General features: G+C 41.8%; 1 protein-coding gene across 26 annotated transcripts in view; it reads right to left on the reverse strand.

Annotated features, from left to right (window-relative positions):
* RASGRF2 (Ras protein specific guanine nucleotide releasing factor 2) overlaps nt 1–19,337 on the reverse strand; it is a 215,255-nt gene that overhangs the window by 172,312 nt on the left and 23,606 nt on the right. For 2 of the 26 annotated variants that reach the window (XM_070571506.1, XM_070571505.1), the window contains exon 1: nt 8,623–8,740. The exons of 23 other annotated variants lie outside the window; for them this stretch is intronic. The gene's annotated coding sequence lies outside the window, so the exon portion shown is untranslated. Of the gene's footprint in view, nt 1–8,622; nt 8,800–19,337 lie in introns of those variants that run through there. One more of the 26 variants, XM_070571510.1, reaches the window with a different exon arrangement.

A 19,337-nucleotide genomic window follows, 5' to 3' on the forward strand; every position in this document is an offset into this window, starting at 1 on the left:
CTCTTATTTCTCTCTGAGGAAAACAAAACAACTCAGTCTGTGCCTTATGCATTTGACTTTTTTTTCATTGTGAAAATACAAGCCAAATATCATGGCTTTTGTCTACCGACCATGTACATTATTTACACCTTATGAAAAAGTTTATTTCTTTCCTGACCATGAAAATAACACACATATATCATATAAATATAAAAAATATAGAAAAGCAAAATTAGAGGGGAAATTTTATCCATAATCCCAACATCACCCAAAGACAACCATTGTTCAATTTTGATGTATTTCAACCCAGTCTATTTTCTAAAACCATTTTAACATAATTGAGCTTATGCTGCATATGCAATGTTATCCCAGTGTTTTTCAAGTCACATGATAACCTAAGCATTGTTCCATGTTACTTAAAATGTGGCAAACATTCATAAAGCCTGTATAATGTTGCATAGAGAGGCTATAACTACAGTTTACTTAAATGTAGTTGCCTGTTTCTGAAACATTGAGAAGGTTTTCAATTATTCCTCATAACACCTTGGTACATAAAACTTGATATCTGAATTTTGAGTTAGTCCATTGGTTGAGATTCTCACGAGTGGGCAAAAGATATGAATAGTTTGGGTGTTTTTAATTGTTTTTAGATTTTCTTTAGGGATCTTTGCTCCACATCTTTGCCAAAGTTGATGTGAGGCTGAATCTGACAAGCACGATAATTAGCTACTGAATGACATTCACACCACAATTTCAGCAACCAAGCGGCTCCATATGTGAAACCATAACTGGAAATTATAAGCAGTTGAATAGCTTATACTTTCTAGGACTTTCACTCTCAGGGGAGCTTCTTTCACCTGCATAGCACATGATGATGTTTATGCCTACACGTCTGTGCGTGATAATAATAACTAACATCTATTCAGTGCCTAACGTACGCCAGTACTAAGATGCCTCCTGCATTTGCTCATTAATTCTCACAACGACCCCTTGATTATTCCCATTTTACAGATAAGGAAATAGGCTTATAGAGGCGTGATGATCATCTGCAATGCCCCAGGGCATATGCCCTAAGCTGTAGGCCCTGCAGCAGTAACGGACTCACACTCGTCCACCCACAGTCCATTCCCTATTCTCTGTCATGAAAGCTTTGTATGTGGCAAAGCTGACCAGGTCATATGAGTCCAAAACCCAGGACTCTGACACGGAGGTCCACTCTGCTGAGACAACCCACCACAAAAGGATGGACCACATCAGAAGGAAGAAATAGATGGGCTCGAATCTGGATAGACAATAAGTATGTCCAGAAAATAAACTTCCAAAAATTTTCAAGTCTACACAGTTATATTCTGCCCTTGAATTTTACAATTCTCCCATCTGCTGCCCTAACCATTTCTATCCTCATTTCTAATCTTTACATCAACAGCCTAAGAGACAGGAGGTGCTACAAAAATGAAAGGAAGGAGGGAGGGAAAAAGAGAAAGGAGAGGAAAAAAATGCATTAAATATTTGTCAACCACTTTATTTGAAAAAGTGTCATGCTGATACATATAATATATATATGTATATATATCACACTCTGGTCTTAAGGACATTACAACTTAGCTAAAGAGCTAAATCAGGTACTCGTTAAACAATTAAATAACAATGTAAGATTAAATAACAGTGCAAGATGTGTCAAAGCGCTAAAATAAGCTCTATGAAAATCACAACCATCATTGTTCATTTTTTCAGGTTATTATGTATTGAGAGAGTTGGTCCTGTATATCAGACGATGAATCCTGATTTTTGCCTATTAGAAAATGTTTCCTGTAGATGACGACAATAAATGCTATAGGAGTTCATTGCACAAACAGATCAAAATACAGGTGAGTCTCTCCCCAAGGCTAAGTCCCAGAGGACTAGAGCGTCCAGAGAAGAAGGACAGTCCAGAATACAGAAAGAGTAAGAGTGAACAGACTGGCAAGGACGAGGCAGAGGTCTCCTCTGGACGGTAGTGGGGGATTTCGGGGCTTTTAGACCCTCTCCATTACTGCCATTGCCAAGGGATGTGGACATTTCTGTTGCTCTTCTCACTCACATCTCCAATGCCTATTCCACCCCAAACGAGGAGCCCCATCTGATCTGCTGCTGGGCATTTCACATCCAATGGGTCGGTTTCCCTTGTGGATGGGGCCGCTGCTTTGAAGAACAACATGCGGACGCCCTTCTCTCTCAGCTGCACCTGCAATTAGGTGAGCAAGGCTAGCAGTCATCATGGAGAGGCAGCTGATCCTAATGGTTGACACTGTTGCTCCTAATGCCAGCCTCCTTGGGTTCAGGTCCCATCAATGTCCCTTACGAACTTACATATCCGTGGGTAGGTTGCTTAATTTCTCTGTGCTTCAGTTTTCTCATCTAAAAATGTGGGTAACTGTCAGATCTACCTCACAGAGTTACTGTGAGGATTACATGAGTTCTCAAAGTAAAGGGCTTATGTACATGGAGCTATTCTCACTAACAGATGGGTTTGCCTTGCTCTTCATTTGCAGGGCCTGGGTACACAGGTTCGAAGCCTCAGACTTAGGGAAACAGGAGGCTGCTTTTTCAACGTCAAGCTCAGGCCACATTGTCCCACACACAGTCGAGGGGTGAAGTGTGCCCAGATTAACAAATTGGCCTTTGTTTCTCATTTGATTGAATATTCCTCTACACATGGTCCATTGGTGAGAACCCTAGAGGAGAAAAGGGACCCAACTCCCAACAGAAGGGCTGTCAGCTTGCCTCAATTCATTTATCAGATTTCAAAGAGTTGCAGAAATTATTAGAAAATAAAATTTATTCTACAGGCAATAGTGCTTTATTATATTTTCTTGAGCTGGAACCATGAGATAATGAAAGCTGTGTTTTATAAGGATGAACCTGGCAGCTACACACAACCTTCTGCAGGAAATATCTGCATTCTTTCAAACCAGGGTTTTGAAAGGTTAAAAAACAAAACAAACACTTTTTTTCACATTTTCCAGTCAGATTTTTAAGGATTCTGCATACAGCACTGAATTTCATCAAAGCAAGAACTGTAACTTTGATCTCTTTAATCCCAGTGCCTGACACGTAGTGGGTCCTGCATAATGTTGACTGAGTAAATACAAAACAATATTCACCATAACCAAAAGGACCACTGTGGGAAAGTTGGGTTTTGACGGCACGAGTTAAAACAAAAAACTTGAAAAAAATGTGAGGGAGTGTATGCCCAGCTAATTCGCACCACAATAGGAAGGGATGGCGTCCAGGAAACCGACACCAGGAAACCGACACTGGAGCTCTCGGAAGCCCGAAAGAGTCAACACAAATTCTCAAATTGCTGAGCTTGAAAACCAGCAAGCAGGCAAAAGGAAACAAGTTCAACCTTCCTTCCAACACAGAAAAGAATCCTGGGAGCGTGTTTTCTGGGAAGACTTGGTCTATTTGAAACCACAATTAGAAACTTTCTGAACAGATTACATTGTGAACAGAATAAGCACATGATTTTGATGGCATCTAAATCAGTCAAAACACAAGAAGAGGAAATGGATGAGCAGCTCCGTGGTATGAAACTACTGATTTTAACCCATTTACAGCCTTGTTTCTGTCTACGGTGTTCAAATCCTTCTACTGACTTCTCCAGCTGGAGCACACATTTGGAAATACCTTTACAGTTTCAAAACTGTTGTGGCTTTCACAAAGCCATTTCCATCAAAACACTTTCCACTTTCAAAGGTCCTTCAATCACAGTCAGAAGCATCAAAGCGAAATCAAGGCAAGTCTGAAGGGTAATCAAAACAGGGTCCCAACAGAAAACTGTCACCTGAGTATGATTACAATTCAATGAACAACAAGCTAAAGTGCAAAAAGCTGACACGAAAGACACCAAAATGTTAAAGTAGATGTCTTTGGGTAATACAAATTTGAGTAATTTTGGTTCCAGATTTATCCAATTTTTTAAAGGGGCATTTACTTATTTTTATTGAAAAACATACAAACATTTAACTAACTAAGTAGATATTAAAGTACAAGTCATTTTCAAACTAAGAAACAAAAAACAGCATCTAGGGACTCCAGTGGGGTGTGGTTTGTTATTTAGACCTCATTGGAAATATTTTCCTTCATATCTCGAAAGCTTTTTATTACCACTGAGGAAAAATTTTTAACTTGGAAGGGACGTTAAAGATCGTCTGAGAAAAACTACCTCACTCTACAGCTGAGGAAACAGTGAATTTCCTAACACATGGCCAGGCAGGGGCAGACCTGGAACTCTGAACCACAATTCCCGCCTCCTGATCAACGCTTTCTCCAACGCTGAGCCTACATCACCAAGAAAAGTGCCCCTTCCATTTTCCACATAGAAGGAAAAAAGTACTGCAAAATATAATGTCTCTCCACTCCTGGGCATGTACCCAAGAGAAATGAAAACATAATGTTCACACAGAGACTTGTATATGAATGTTCACAGCAGTATTATTTATAATAGTCAAAAAGTAGAAACAACTCAAATATCTATCAATTGATGAATGAATAAACAATATAGTATATCCATAAGAAGGAATGTTATTCAGTCATTAAAAAGGAATGAAGTACTGAAACATGTACACACATGCATGAGTGAGCCTTGAAAACATTATGCTAAGTGAAAGAAGCCAGTCACAAAGGACTACATATTACATGATTCCATTTATATAAAATGTCCAGAATAGGCAAATCCATAGAGACAGAAAGTAGATTCGTGGTTGCCTAGGGCTGGGGCAGGTTGGGGGCTTAGGTGATGCTAGCTAAGGGATGAGAGATTTCTTTTTTGAGGTAATGAAAATGTTCTAAAATTCACTGTGGTGATGAGTGCAGCTGAAAACAAATACTAAAAACTATCAGCATGCGCTGCACTTCTGTTCCAAGTAAAGAACAACACTGATGATGTCACGGTGAAGAGAAAACCATCATCTACATAGATGATGGTTTCAATCAGGCAATTTGTTGGCTGCACCGCAACTGGTTATGCTACCCAGGCTCTGGGTCTCCTGCCTCCATTTGTTAAGATGGTATATGCTCCAGCATCATTTCAGCTGATGAAATGACCAGTTTAAATAGGTGTGTATACCATCTTGTGGAACAAGCAGGATTAGCCACGAGAGCCAGCTACTTGAAAGAACAGTACATTATTAAGGTGTAAGAAATCAATCTGCTTCAAATGGTTTGACCAAGTAATTAGGCGCCTGGTGGTCCTCACCCTCAAGCCAGTTGTAGAATGTTGCTATTGGACGTGCAGCTTCACAGCCTCACACCACACCCAAAACAGCCTCCTGGCGAGCCCCACTTCTCACCCACAGAGAACCCACAAATTCACCGGTAAATAAATACCACTCTGTGATCAGTAGGCAGATCACAGCCTGGAACAAAAGGGCAGGCAGTGAAACGTGCCACACCCTATCGCAGCTCAAATCAAACCCTGGTGCACCCCAAATGCAGTGACTGAGCATTATTTTTCCTCCCGTTAAATGACAGGAAACTGTTCATTGTGCTCCGAGTTCAGCAGCAGGTGAGAGCTTTGTTCTAGCCAGAGGCCTCAGACCATTCCAGGGAATCTCAGATGCTCCTAGGCTCTGACCAGGGCTGCCTGCCAACACGGACACGCAGGCAAGGACCCAAGTCAGCTCCCAGTCCTCACTTCACCAGCAGCTCTGGGGCACAGACCCTGCTCTCAGGAGGGCTTTATAAACAGGAGGGTGGGGACGTGAGACACGGACTGGCACCCTTGTTAGCACCACTGATGCAAAGTCAGAGGGTCGCCTCTCCAGGCAAAGCTCCCTCGTTGCTGTCTCCAGGACTCTCGTCAAAGACCTAAGACAACAGCAAACCTCTCAGAAGGCTCAGCTTGCCACAGTCTGGGGAGGAAATACAGGCTTCTTTTTCCTAAAATAATTCAGAAAAAGGAGACATTCTGCTCTTTCGGTCTATAGTTCAGCCTCAGCAATGACCCTGTGTTACAGAGATTTCTATTCGGATGGCTGAATCAAAATAAATTGTTTTTATACAATTTTATTTGTCAATTATACCTCAATAAAACTGAAAATATTTGTTTTTATAAATGAAACATAAAATCCAAACCAACTTACTTTATTTAAAAAAAAAAAAAAGCTGACTCTCTGTGATACATAAAAAAAAAAGATTGAGATAGCTACTCTCCTCTGGCAAGTAGTCAATTACTTTGACCAAATTCATGTCCACTGGCCAAAGGAGTTCAAGGGACTCTCATTGACAGTTTCCACCTGGTTTGAAAACATCCAAAAAGCATTTTTTCCATAAGCAACCCAATGACCAAAGTCAGTTCTGGTTTTCTGCTTACCAAATCTGTCATCATAAAAGTAACAGAATGCCGATAACTTATTGCTGGGAAATGATAAATATTCCATTATCAAATATTCCATTTCACTCTGTTAAGTGAGTTAACATCTTGCAACATCCCGGAAAATGATGGTTTAGTTACAAAATTTCCAGATCCACCAATGTATACTCTTATTCACATGATCTTGATATTCCACAATTACTAATACATTTTAAAATCTATATTTTTACTAACTAAAGGTATAGTAAGATTTTTTTCTTTTTTACTTCTTCCAAAGATGCAAATTTATCCAGTAGTAATCACAGGCCCTTCATTTTAATATCATATAATCTCTCATTTATAATGGCAAAATTGCATCTTCTGAGCCACAGAAAATACTAAGAATGGATAGGTCACCACAAGCCAGATGCTCCTTAACTATCCCTCAGTTATAGCTTTTCTTCATCATCAATCATTTAAAACAGGTAGCAAACGAACGGCATTTCAATCACCATCTAGCTATTTTAATAAATGCTTTGATCAAAACATAACACTAAATCCAGTATCCAGAACACAAATGTAGGAAAGAAAAGCAAGTAAATAATTAGAGGTATTGCAGGGAAAAAAGCAAGCCCTGAAAATGAAGTTGACGAATTAGATAACTACTCCCTCTATAAATGGGAATGGATGCTCAGTGCTAAGATATGCCACCTTTACTTTCTCCAGTGAAGCAAAACTAGGAGAAAGAAAAGCTGGCTGATGATCCTTTCAAAAAGAGACTTCCCACTGAATCTATGCAGTAGTTTGCCAACTGGACTACTGATGCAAAGTCATTTGCTAAAAACTACAGTAGTAACCAAATTATCTAATTCTACAGACAGATGTCTCCTCAGTAGATAAACTGATCAGGTGAACCCATTTCCAAGTGAACTGTATGGACAGCTTCCTTCCACTCCCTAGAGGCCACCAATTCTGTCACCGCTCAAGAGGACACAGAAGACAAAGCTCTTGTTCAAACCAGCAGATGAGCGGAAGCCTCGGTTTCCCTTCCATGAAACACAGATTTCTGGGTGTCTACCATATGGCCAAAACCATGCTGGACGCTATCTATCAAGATGAGAAACTCTTCCTCTTAGCCCTCAAGGACGTTACAACCCTACAGCAAAACAGAGGCAAGCAAACAAGTAATAAATACGAGTCAGGGTAAAACCAGGTGTCATCAGGAAGTCCTCAAAAGAGGAGAACAGTACTTGTGTATGTCTATGAGAAAGTCATGTAGGCATCAGACATCTACATCAGACCCTTTAATTGCCCAGGAGTAGCATCTGTGCTCAAAAAGGAGGGAATCCTTGACTCTCAGGGTACCAAGGAGCATCTTCATTGTTCCAAAAGAAAAGTAACGAGGTCTGAGGGTGCTACAGACTAAATGCTTGTGTTCCCCCAAAATTCCTATTGTTAAATCCTAACCCCCAATGAGAAGGTATTAGGAGGTGGGGCTTTGGGGAGGTGATTAGATCATAGGGTTGAGCCCCCCGTGAAAAGGATTAGCGCTCTTTTACAAGCGATCTCAGAGAGATCCCTTGCTCCTCCCACCATGTGAAGACAGTGAGAAGACGGCCATCTATGAACCAGGAAACAGGCTCTCACCAGACACCTAATCTTCCAGGGCCCGATCTTGGACCTCCTAGCCTCCAGAAGAGTGAGAAATAATTTCTGCTGTTTATAAGCCACCCAGTCTCTGGTATTTTGTTACAGACTAAGTCAGAGGGTCCTAAAATGCCAGCGAAAACTGAGACATTTGTGTGTAAAAAGAATAAAACACACCAAGACTGCAGGGACACATTTGGCAGGGATACCAAATGGTGCACCTGAGGGCTGTGGGCTCCTGCAGTGAATCCAAACTTAGACAGCAAAGCAGCCCAACAAAGGCAGGTAACTCACCACCCGAACCCGTCAGAGTATCTCATCCTTCGTTAAAATTATCCTAGAGAAGACCCACGTAATAAAGACTAGCTTCACCTGTAAATCTAACAGAAAAGACTTCTGCTGGAAGGCTATTGTCTGGATGACAATTGTATTTCCCAGGAGACATACTAACAACAACAGAGAAAGGAAAAAAGCCTGTTGGATCACAAATATCATGTCAACCACTTTAGAACAACGCTTCTTAGCTAAGGGGCATGAATTCCCGAGTCTGGTACATGCCCAATCTATTTAAATGGTAAATGAGAAAAAGTATAACATAACTGTGCTAGCACTCACTGGTGTATAACTCAGCCGTGCAACAATTCACCACCCTCACAGCTCACCAGTTCTCATTTTTGAGGCCCCTAGCTCCAGAGTTATGGAGGCTAAGTGTGGCAGCTGATGTCCAGCTATGCATGCTGTCCTGGCTTCGTCTGTGGTCTTCTTGTCGTCTGCTCAGATGATACAGTGTCAGGGCTGCAGCTGTGTTTGAATTCAGCTGGCTAACAACACTACTGGTTGTAGTATGTACACTGTGTACCTTGTTGAAGAAATCCAATTGAACAAAGCCTTCTTTGTTGAGTAATTAGCATGCAGAGCTGCATAGAATACAACCAAGACAACGCACCCTATGAAACTGCTGCAGTCAACACCCGTCCTACACCATCAGAGCTGTCTGCACAGAGAAAGAAATCTAATCACAGTATACCCCTGTATGCCGCAATAAAACCTACTTTCAGCTTTTGTCTTTCAAAAATCAACCCATATATAAAGCACAGGTGACTATTTAAATTTCAGAATGTACAGTTTCAATCACACAAATTTCACAGTAAAGGTGGTGGGGGAGGAAGGGTAGAAAGTAGAGAATCAAGAGGTACTGTTGAAAGTCAATGAAACAAGGAATAGAAATTTACAAATAGTATTAAAAGTTATCAAATAGGAATTTGGTAACCACTGTGGGGAGGTTAACTCAGCCCTTATTTGCCCAACATGTGAGCACCTTTCCCCGGGCCTTTCAGCTTCTGGAAGAAACAGCTCAGCAAACATAATGTCTTCTTGTTCTGGTCATTCAAAACTCTCCTTCAGCACCAGTTCTGATGCTATGTTCCTACTGTCATCTTCCTATTTTAAAGATGCAGCTGTGTGATCAAAGCCTTGACAAATTTAAAGGAAATACTTGCTGATTTTCTTCTAGGCTTTGGATCTCAGTTTTGTATGAGGTACAGAAATTGCTGCATTTTGTGATAAAACAAATGAGTTTCCTGGTATGAACTATGAAGCTATTGCTGTTTCAGTGAATTCCCACTTTATCCATCTTGACTGGATAAATACACCAAGAAAGAAAAATGGTTGTTTGGGCCTCATTAAGATCATACTTTTTTGTTGTGATGAGATTTATCTAAACAAATTTCTCAAGACTGTGGTTGCTGTGTGAAGGGTCTGCTCCTGTATTAAGAAGTCTTTTCAAAACCATCTTAAGTGAAGCCATCAAGCCTTTGAGAGTCAACACTGTCCTTCAGCACAGAAAGAACCCTCTGCTTGGTGAAACCTTCTAGTTTGCAGAGTCCACGGAGAAGTCGGATCTGCAAACTGGACACCAGGTGGTGAAGTCAGATCAGACAGGCTCCCAAGAAGCCTTCGAGAAGGTAAACTATCAAACCATCCTGTCTGCACCTGCAGCTCCTCATCCTAGAGGAAAACCGCAATCAGAAGCCACTTCTAACATCTCAAAGATGATTGTTTACGTAAGTCCAGAGGAAGTATGCTTGTGTTCATAAACATGACTCTGAAAGTTTTTTTTAACTTGGCTAAGAATGTTTTAACTCGATTAACTGTCAATACTATAAGGAGTCTTTAGTTGTAAAATCTTCATTGCTAGCTAATTTTTGCGATGTGCCTCAAGGTTTAAAGTTCATGTTCTCACTGGAAAGAGGAAATTTCCTTCTTGTTCCGCTTTACTGAACCCGTGCAAAGCAAAGAAGCAAAACAAACGCTTACAGATTTTTTCAAGTCTCCTGTAATTTCCTTCATTATATTAACAAAAATTACGTTTTTAACATCAGAGGTCTAATTTAGCTGATTTGTAATATATATACAACTGAAATGAAAGTGAGTCATATCAGTTAACACACAAACACACACACACACTGACAAAGTAACTGATCATGCCTGATCCCCATCCCTGAAATGTATGGTTTGTGTAGTTATTTTACATAAAGGATAATCTACTGCATCCAAGAACTGCAATTATTTTCTTCTTCAAAGTGCTAGTTTAATTTAAGGTATAAAATCAAGAATAAGCATTTCAAGGTTCAAAAGTAAGCAACAGAGGCAATAAAAATAGTGATTGAACTATCGGGAGGAGGGGTGAGGAGGTGGAAGAGTAAGGAGGTAACATAATGAGCAAAACCATCCCCTCTCCTGCACCAAGTCCATAGAGACCATCAAGAAACAGCGATTGGGGGGCTGGCCCGGTGGCACAGCGGTTAAGCTTGCACGTTCCACTTTGGCAGCCTGGGTTTCGCTGGTTCAGATCCCGGGTGCAAATCTACACACCACTTGTCAAGCCATGCTGTGGCAGGTGTCCCACACACAAAGTAGAGGAAGATGGGCACAGATGTTAGCTCTGGGCCAGTCTTCCTCAGCAAAAAGAGGAGGATTGGCAGCAGATGTTAGCTCAGGGCTAATACTCCTCAGAAGAAAAAAGAAACAGCAGTTGGGGCCAGCCCCATGGCCAAGTGGTTAAGTTCACACACTCTGCGTCAGTGACCCAGGAAACCCTTTTGAATACTGGACGCGGACCTAGCACCACTCATCAAGCCATGCTGAAGCAGCATCCCACATAGCAGAACCAGAAGGACCTACAACTAGAATATACAACTATGGACTGGAGGGCTTTGGGTAGCAGAAGAAGAAAAAAGAGAAGAAGACTGGCAACAAACGTTAGCTCAGGTGCCAATCTAAAAAAAAGAAACAGAGGTTGGTATAGTAAAACCTCCCAAAGAACTAATGGCAGAGCCAGTTAGTTGCTGTTGGCTCCGAGAGGTGGGATTAGAAATGGGAAAGATTGAGCGGTAGACTTATCTTTTCATTTTAAATCCTTTTGCACTACTCAGATCATTTTTACCAGGAGTATATACTTGGATAAATATTGTTAACTTGTATAAACATACACACATATATACAATAAGCAAATTGTGTATTGCACGAATGTATATACGAATATACAATAAAACCTCAGAAGACTTTTGTAAAAATTGCAACGCTGATTCTAAAATTTAAATACTGTACTCTACATATGATTCTACCCATATGAAATTCTGCAACAGGCAAAGCTATGCTGACAAAATTCAGATTAGAGACAGCCCAGGGCCAGGAGTTTGGGAAGGGATCTACCACAAAGGAGCCCAAGTAAACTTCTCGGGGTGATAAAAATATGCTATGTTTTGATTGTGGTGGTGACTGCACTATTGTATATATGTGCCCAAACTCATGGAAACGTATACTTAAAATGGGTGAATTTTATTCTATATAAACTATACTCCAACCGAACTTTTTGAAAAATGCACTGATTGTTTGAGAAGCTGGGGGGAAATCCACCATAATTCCCTCAGGAGACTGTATTCCCATACTTGATTTCAACACACAACATTTCTGTGGCCCAGCCGATTTTGCTTCAAGCTATCGTGTGAGTGAATACAAGCTAAGAGGGGGGCTCTGCACAACAGAGGCTGTCACAAAGGCAAGGCTGCAGTACATCCTGTCATTCATCTGTGACATTTATGGATTGGAACACGAGTTTTCCCCAATACTATAAAGATGAATGCAGCAAATGAAATTTTATGCACGTTTTATTTTTCTCCTGCAGTCCGAAAGCTATTCTCTTCTAGATTGCTTTAGGACTAGGATGCAAAGCCATCAGCCCCTCATTTCTGTTTTATTTCCCCGGCACTGCAATTTGATTGTTGCTACTCACTTCCTGCCCCTTTTTAAGGTGTACTTGGCTGCCCAGCTGCCCTTTATTCACTGAACTGTCCCAGACCCAGGCCCCCTGTGACTCCCTGCAGCTGGAGCAGTAAACCAGAGAAAAGGGCCCTCGTGAAGCTCATGTGAAGACAGAATCTCTTTACCTTGAGAAAAAAAAAAATCAAGGCATTTGTTTAGGAACATGAAGTGGGGAAAGTCCTGCTTGTCTTCCACTTGCTCCTCCCCTCTCCACCCTCACCTGCTCTGTGCCTCTGGAGGCTGAGGCGCACAGAAACCCTCAGGGCCTCTACTGGGTTTGGCCCGTGGTGGCCACCATCAGGAGGTGGGGGGTGAGAGTGAAGTTGAGGGAGCCCTTCCTCCAGCTCCACTCCCTGCCAGGACTGGCTGCATCCCTCTGCAGCTTCTGTCAAATAGACAGTTCCCTAAAGCTAATCTCCCCAATTTCTGTAACCACTTCCTCCCCTCCTGCCTTCAGGCCTAGATGTGGTAATGGGTGCCTGCTCTGGCTAGCCCTGGGAACTGTACTATGCCCTGTTGGTTCCAAAACCCTGCCCCCACCAAGGTAAACAGTCTCTTTATTAAAAGTGCCTCAATGACCCAGTTTGAGAATATCAGCGCTTACTTACTGTAAGGCCAAAACCTTGCAGAAGACTTTGGAGACAAAAGGGACCTCAATGATACATTTAAACCCCCTCACTATTCACATTAGGAAACTGAGCAACCACTGGATTTAATCTATTTTGTATATACTTTCCCTAAAATTAAAGTTGATGGCTTCCTGCTAAAGAAAGCTTTAGTCACAAATTTTCTTCCTTTCTTAAACAAGCTAACATATTTCAAAATATAGCTCAGTTGAGCAAAACAATACTCATGGAAGACTCCATAATGGATATGAGGTCCATCCATTTCTTCAGACATTGTAATTTTATCCCTGGAGGCAGTCAGAGAGCTATATACTTAGACTTCATCATTTTGGGTCTTTGTAAAAAGGCCTTCACTAAATTACGCATACACATGCCATCAGCCTATATAGAAGGATCTTTTGAAACGTAGCCCCACAAAACACTCTGCCATTTATTTGAGGGTTGATGCTGAGTGTGTGGTTCACTACACATATGGTATTCCCGTTATGAGGTGTTTCTTTCAAGTCTAAGAGAAAACTGTTTCACCTTAATCCGTGGGCCATTCATGGATCCTATCACTGACTCAGGGAGCCTGGAAGCTCTCAGCCAAATTTGTAGCTCACTTCTAACAGGTGAACTACGTCTTCTAGGAAATGTTTTGTGTGCTGACCTACCCCAGCTTCTTTTCTTTCCACCCCATCTCCTCACATATTTTAATCTTCGTTGGTCTATCTTTATGGGCTGTGCTATACACTGAATGTTTATATCCCCTCAAAATCCAAACGTCGAAACCTAGACCTCTGTGTGATAGTATTTGGTGGTGGGGCCTTTGCAGGTGACGAGGTCCTGAAGGTGAAGCCTCATGAATGGGATTAGTGCCTCATAAAAAAGATCCCAGGTTGCTCCCTCACCCCTTCTGATATGTGAGGTTACAGCCAGAAGATGGACATCTATGAACCAGGAAGTAGGTCTCACCAGACACCAAATCCGCCAGTGCCTTGATCTTGGACTTCTCGGCCTCCAGAACTGTGAGAAATAAATTTCTGTTATAAGCCACCCAGTCTACAGTATTTTTTATATAGAAGGCAAAATAGACTACGACAGGCTGTATCAAATCCTTTTTGAAATGAGGCATGGATGAAGATAATTCAAAACAAACTTTCAAAAAAGGCTGAAAATAATGACACGTGTTTCCTTATGAAGCATAATCTATATTTTTAAACTGCATTAGAACCATAAAGAAGCCTGAATTAGGATGATAAACTTTATAACTTACCCTGAATCTTATGCTAGAACCAATTCCTTCCTATTTGTTGAAGAGTTTCTTCAGTCTTTCACAACTAAGACCCTGGCTGTACCTCCCTCCCATTGTCTTCTGCAAATGAGACAAATAATTTTCACTTTATTACCCAGAAAAGAAAGTGAGACAGATACTAGACCACACTGGGTGAACTTGCAGAAACCCTCAAGAAAGTCAATTTCCTGCAACATGTCTCTGATGGGCATGTGAAGGCCACTGGGGTTCCCGACCTTCTGGACCATTCCTCCTGCAGCCTCAACACCAAATGGGACATTCAGATCCAAGAGGCAGGGTCCTGCCATGGACAGTACTTACGGGCTTTACTGAGGGTCTTGGTCTCTCAATCTCAATCAATCTCTCCGTCTCTCTCTGAGTCTCTGTCAGTCTCTCTCTCTGTTTCCCTGTGTGTGGTGTGTGTGTGTGTCTGTGGGTGTGCAAAGAGTGCCATTCTCTATGTTAAAGGCAGTGGGGCTCTCTGGTCCAGGGAGCGAGCATGATGCAGCCAGGAGAGGTCAGGGAGCGATGTGGCAGGCACTCACTCCTACGAAGACTCGGCATTATGACCATCCTAATGGGAATTTCCTTCAAGGATACCCCATCCAAAGAGTCCTTCCCTTGTCAACAGGCCCGGCCAGCCTGTTAGAGTCACCCATGGCAGGATTTACGTCTCTAAGGGCCTTTCTCCCTCCAGAATTCCCATCAACGTCCTTAAGCGGGTTAAAAAACACCTTTCCTGGTAAAGTATCTGTGTAAACTGTGAGTGTTCAAATACTTCTGTAAAATTTGAACGTTTACACAATTTAAAAAGGAAAACATTTTAAAAATAAAAGCAACTGTTTTTCTTTTGTCTATGTTATCTTGGGAACACATTCAGTAGTTGAGAAGATTCTCCAAATGTATAACAATGTACATCTCAGTGATATCGGAGCAAAGAGGCACATCAGAAATAAAATTAATATTTTATTAACCCTGTTAATAAAATACAACAAAACAAAATATAAAGGGGTATGTAAAGTGAGACCTTGAGGTAAAACTGGAAAAAGGTGCAAAAGGTCCTATTGAGTGTGAGAAGCCTGGTGAGGTCTTTCTGAGCCTGCTAGAAACGCACGACCTCAGGCTTCACCCAAGATACTGAATCACGGTCTGCATGTTAAAAGGGTGATTTGCAGACCTTTGTAAGGTTTAAGAGGCCTTGCTCTAAGGTCCCTGAAGTTCAGATCTTCTATCAGTTAACACATAAAATCAGGATGTACTGATAGAAGCGACAGGTCTCAGAAATCTACAGCAAAGTGAAATGAGGTGCTGACATTCCCGGAGGTGAATGTTCCTGCTCCAGGCTGATTTACAAACTTCTGTGACCCACAAGAGTGCTGCCACTAACCTGAGCTTATGCAGCTCCCCGCTGTGAACCTGCACGTACTAAAAAGTCAGCACTTCCAATGTACAATGACAACTTGAACTCCGCTCTTTCTCAGAGTCGTACCAAGGAACTCCCACAGAAGAGGTTAGAAACCACCAAAAGGAGGGGCCTACCAGCCAGCCAGCCAGCGAGTGAACCCACGGGAATGGGACATGGGAAGCAGGGAGGGCCAGCAACAAACAGGGGCCCAGAGTGCCTGGGAGCTCAGGGTGCAGGCTGGGGCTTGGGGGGACAGGCACAGCTCAGTGACTGGCTGCAGACTGACTGGCACAGGGCTGGGGAACAGAGCAGCACCCTGACAGCCCCGACCCCAGCCCCCACCAGGCTTTCACCTGGACCCACAGCCCTGCTCAATAAAACAGGGCCACTGCCACCAGGAGCTCCTCATGCAAGCCAGCTAGAGAAGGGAAAATGCCCCCAACAGACAGGAAGCCCCAAACTCAGAAATTCTTTGCCCCAGCAATAGGGGTGCTGACTGCTTCTGGCTGGAGCCCCCTCCCCACTCCTTCCAGGAACAACAAGACTACAGGAGTGGTCAGGATTCCCAGGGCTCCAAGAACAGGCTGTGGGCCAGCCATGAAACTGTTGGTGTGAGGGAGCTCACCCACTTCCTGCAGAACTTGGAAATCAAGCCACTACTAGACAATATAATGTGCCTCTGTGTAATTTAGAAAATGGGGCTGAGCAGAAAAAGAAAAGCCCTCTGGCAATCAAATTAGCAAAAGGCCTTTCCTTTGGGTGATGGAGCTCTGGGCTTAGCAAATAGAAGGCACCTGTGCTAAGAAAATGGTCCTACTTTCTCCAGGGGACACAGCTCCCAGTCATCCCCCAGCATCAAGATGCTTGTAACGTATACATACAGAGCCATCTGCCCGCCCCACCTTGGCAGCCTCTAAGGCAGGGTGGGAGAGAAGAGGAAGAGAGAATACATCAGCATAGGAATCCCAGAATCCAACAAACAGTCTGGACAAAGAAGAGTGTTCTAGAAGTGAAGGGAGAGTTCCCAAGGGGTTCATTTATCCTTCTCATCTCATTATAACGCTTATTGTAATTGTATTTTACCACAAAATGATTATATTGAGTTTTATAAATTGACTGATGGCATGATTAACAACAGTATAACTGCACTGTATTATGCTGCCAGTAACGGAATCCATTTCAAAATGCAAGAATACAATAACGCCCATGCTTCAAAAATGGGGCTGTTTATTTCAGCCCGGGAGCAGGTAGGACAAGTGCTCTGCTCGCACTCCATCTCCATCCCCAGCTCTCATTTGCTAACACAATGGGGTGCTTTATGAAAACATTTTTTTACCTCGCTACAGTAATAGCTCCAAACTGCAACAACATTATTAGATGTTCAATGATAAAGTTTGCTGCAACACAGAATTTCACACAGAGGAGCTATAAGACACCCTCGCTACAGTAGAATGTCTAAACTAAAAACGGTTGCACCAAAATGAGCAAAATCATGAAAAACATTTCCATAAGTATGTTTTTACTCAATTCTTTTAACATCTAGTGTCTTTAGGCTAGACTTTATACAGTGGACTTAATCTGATTTTGAGTATCAACACACAATAAGGGAGGTCTTTCTTCTAAAAAATAACCAATAAGTAATAATGTTCAACTTTCCAGTTCACAATTAATGTCACCTTAATTTGTTTAAATGCCTGCAATGAGTCAATTTTATAATCATTAGAGTAAATTATGTAGGCACAAACTACACGTATTTTGTTATGTTTTATTTTTCTGTTTGTATGTACAAACTATACATAACAGCTAATATTTATCAAGCATTTATCATGTACCAGACATTGTTAAGCATTTTATATACACCTTCTCTCAACACTGTGATTCCTACTTCAACCCTGTGAGGTAGATGTGACTTTTAGCTTCATTAAGAAATGAAAAACTGAAGCACAGAAAGGTTAGACTGCTAATATCTAGCAAAGTCAGTATCTGAAGCCAGCAGTATGCGTGTCTCTCAACTGCTATCAAGTAAATGCAAACAGTATCCATCAGGGCTGGACTACACCCACAACAACTAAGATTTTAAACACTTAATACTGACTCCATTCAGCAAGACCAACAATTAATAACAACCTACAGAATGCTACTAAGAACTCCATGTAATTTAAAAGAAAAATAAGATATTGTTTCAAAGACTTTGCAGACTAATAAAAAAGATAAAAATATATACATAAAAGTACATTTATTTCAAAGCTACTTCTAAGTGGACACGATGTGGCCTAGATGAAATAAAGGAAGAGATGACAGGAAGTATCATGGAAGTGATCCCTAACGCAGCTTTCTAAGGAAATACTGCCTGGATCGGCAGAGTAATGGGAGAAGGGAATTTCACACTATCATCAAAAATAGAGGCAAAAAGTAACAGGAGAGATGGAGGAGGCAGTTGGAGAACAGAATGTATGTCACGAAGTATTTCAAAGCCTATGAAACTGTGATGAGCTATTTCACAGTGGTTTCCTTTTAACCAAGAATCTACATTTCACACTTAGCACTATCAGTATTCTAGCTTTATTCTCCTTTCATCTCAGTGTTCCAGGGCAACTCTCTGAGTGTTAAGTGGAAACCATCTCCCTGTGTTCCCTCCCTGGTCTGCCTCCCACTAGTGTGCAATGATTTGCTCAAAAACAAATTGGCAGAGTAAACGAATGTCACTACACAATCACCCACCACTTAATTTATTTCCAAAAATTTTCTTTGCATGAAGCTAAAGTAAAATTAGTGTTGAATTCAAATGACAGGCTACTTGTCTATTTGTTTTAAAAGATGATGGAAAGGTCTACACTCAACTAATAAGTTTTATTTAGAGAGCCTCTGCCCAACCAGATGTTGAGCCCAGGGTAAGCTGTGGTTCCTGCCCCCAAGGACTTTTTGATCCAGCAGGAACCAAGTCTATACAATGCCTGGCACACAGCTGGCACTCAGTAAATGGGAGCTTCCATTTCTTGAGCATTGTAGCTGAACAATGGGAAGCTGAAGTAGAGGTCAAGAAGCAAAAGACAAAAACAAGATCACTGTAAATCAGAGAGCTGATAATCACTGGACAGGGAGCACTGGAAGGGTCAGAGAGTCGGTCCCCTATAGAAGAGGAGTGCATCTGGCAGAAGCAGGACGCTGGAGAGCATCTGAAGCAGAGAACACGGCAAAACACATGGCCTGTTAAAGAATGATGACTTCTTCTGTGTGGTGTGACTGGGGCCCAGATATGGGCAGAGTGGGAGTAAATAGGCCAGACCACAGAGAGCTCCAGTGTCCCACACAGAGGGTGGGATTATTGAGCAGGTACAATGAGCCAGTAACAGACATTAAGCAGGAGAATGATATGATCATACTAATTTCAAGAAACAGATATGATGGCAATGTAGAGGATGGATTGGAAAGGGGGCACAGAGGTCACCTAGAAATTCAACTGAAATAAGATGAGGGTCTGAACTCAAGTAGTGATGAGTGAGAGGAAAGGATGGATTTGTTTAGATTTCTCCATGCAAAATGTAGCTTAAGCTCCCAAATTAGAGATTGTTGGATTTTCTCGTGTCCCAGAAGCATCTGGTATGGTGCACTTCAGACTACTGCCTTTTGAATACAGGGACTAATTAATAATCCTATCATCCAGAATGCTGCTCTCCTTTCCGTCTCTCAATGAACATCTGCTAGGCACTAACTACATGTCCTGTACTAGGAGTTAGAGACACAGTTCTA

This window comes from Equus przewalskii, chromosome 13 (assembly GCF_037783145.1).
Source record: "Equus przewalskii isolate Varuska chromosome 13, EquPr2, whole genome shotgun sequence".
In the NCBI taxonomy this organism is placed as follows: Eukaryota; Metazoa; Chordata; class Mammalia; order Perissodactyla; family Equidae; genus Equus; species Equus przewalskii.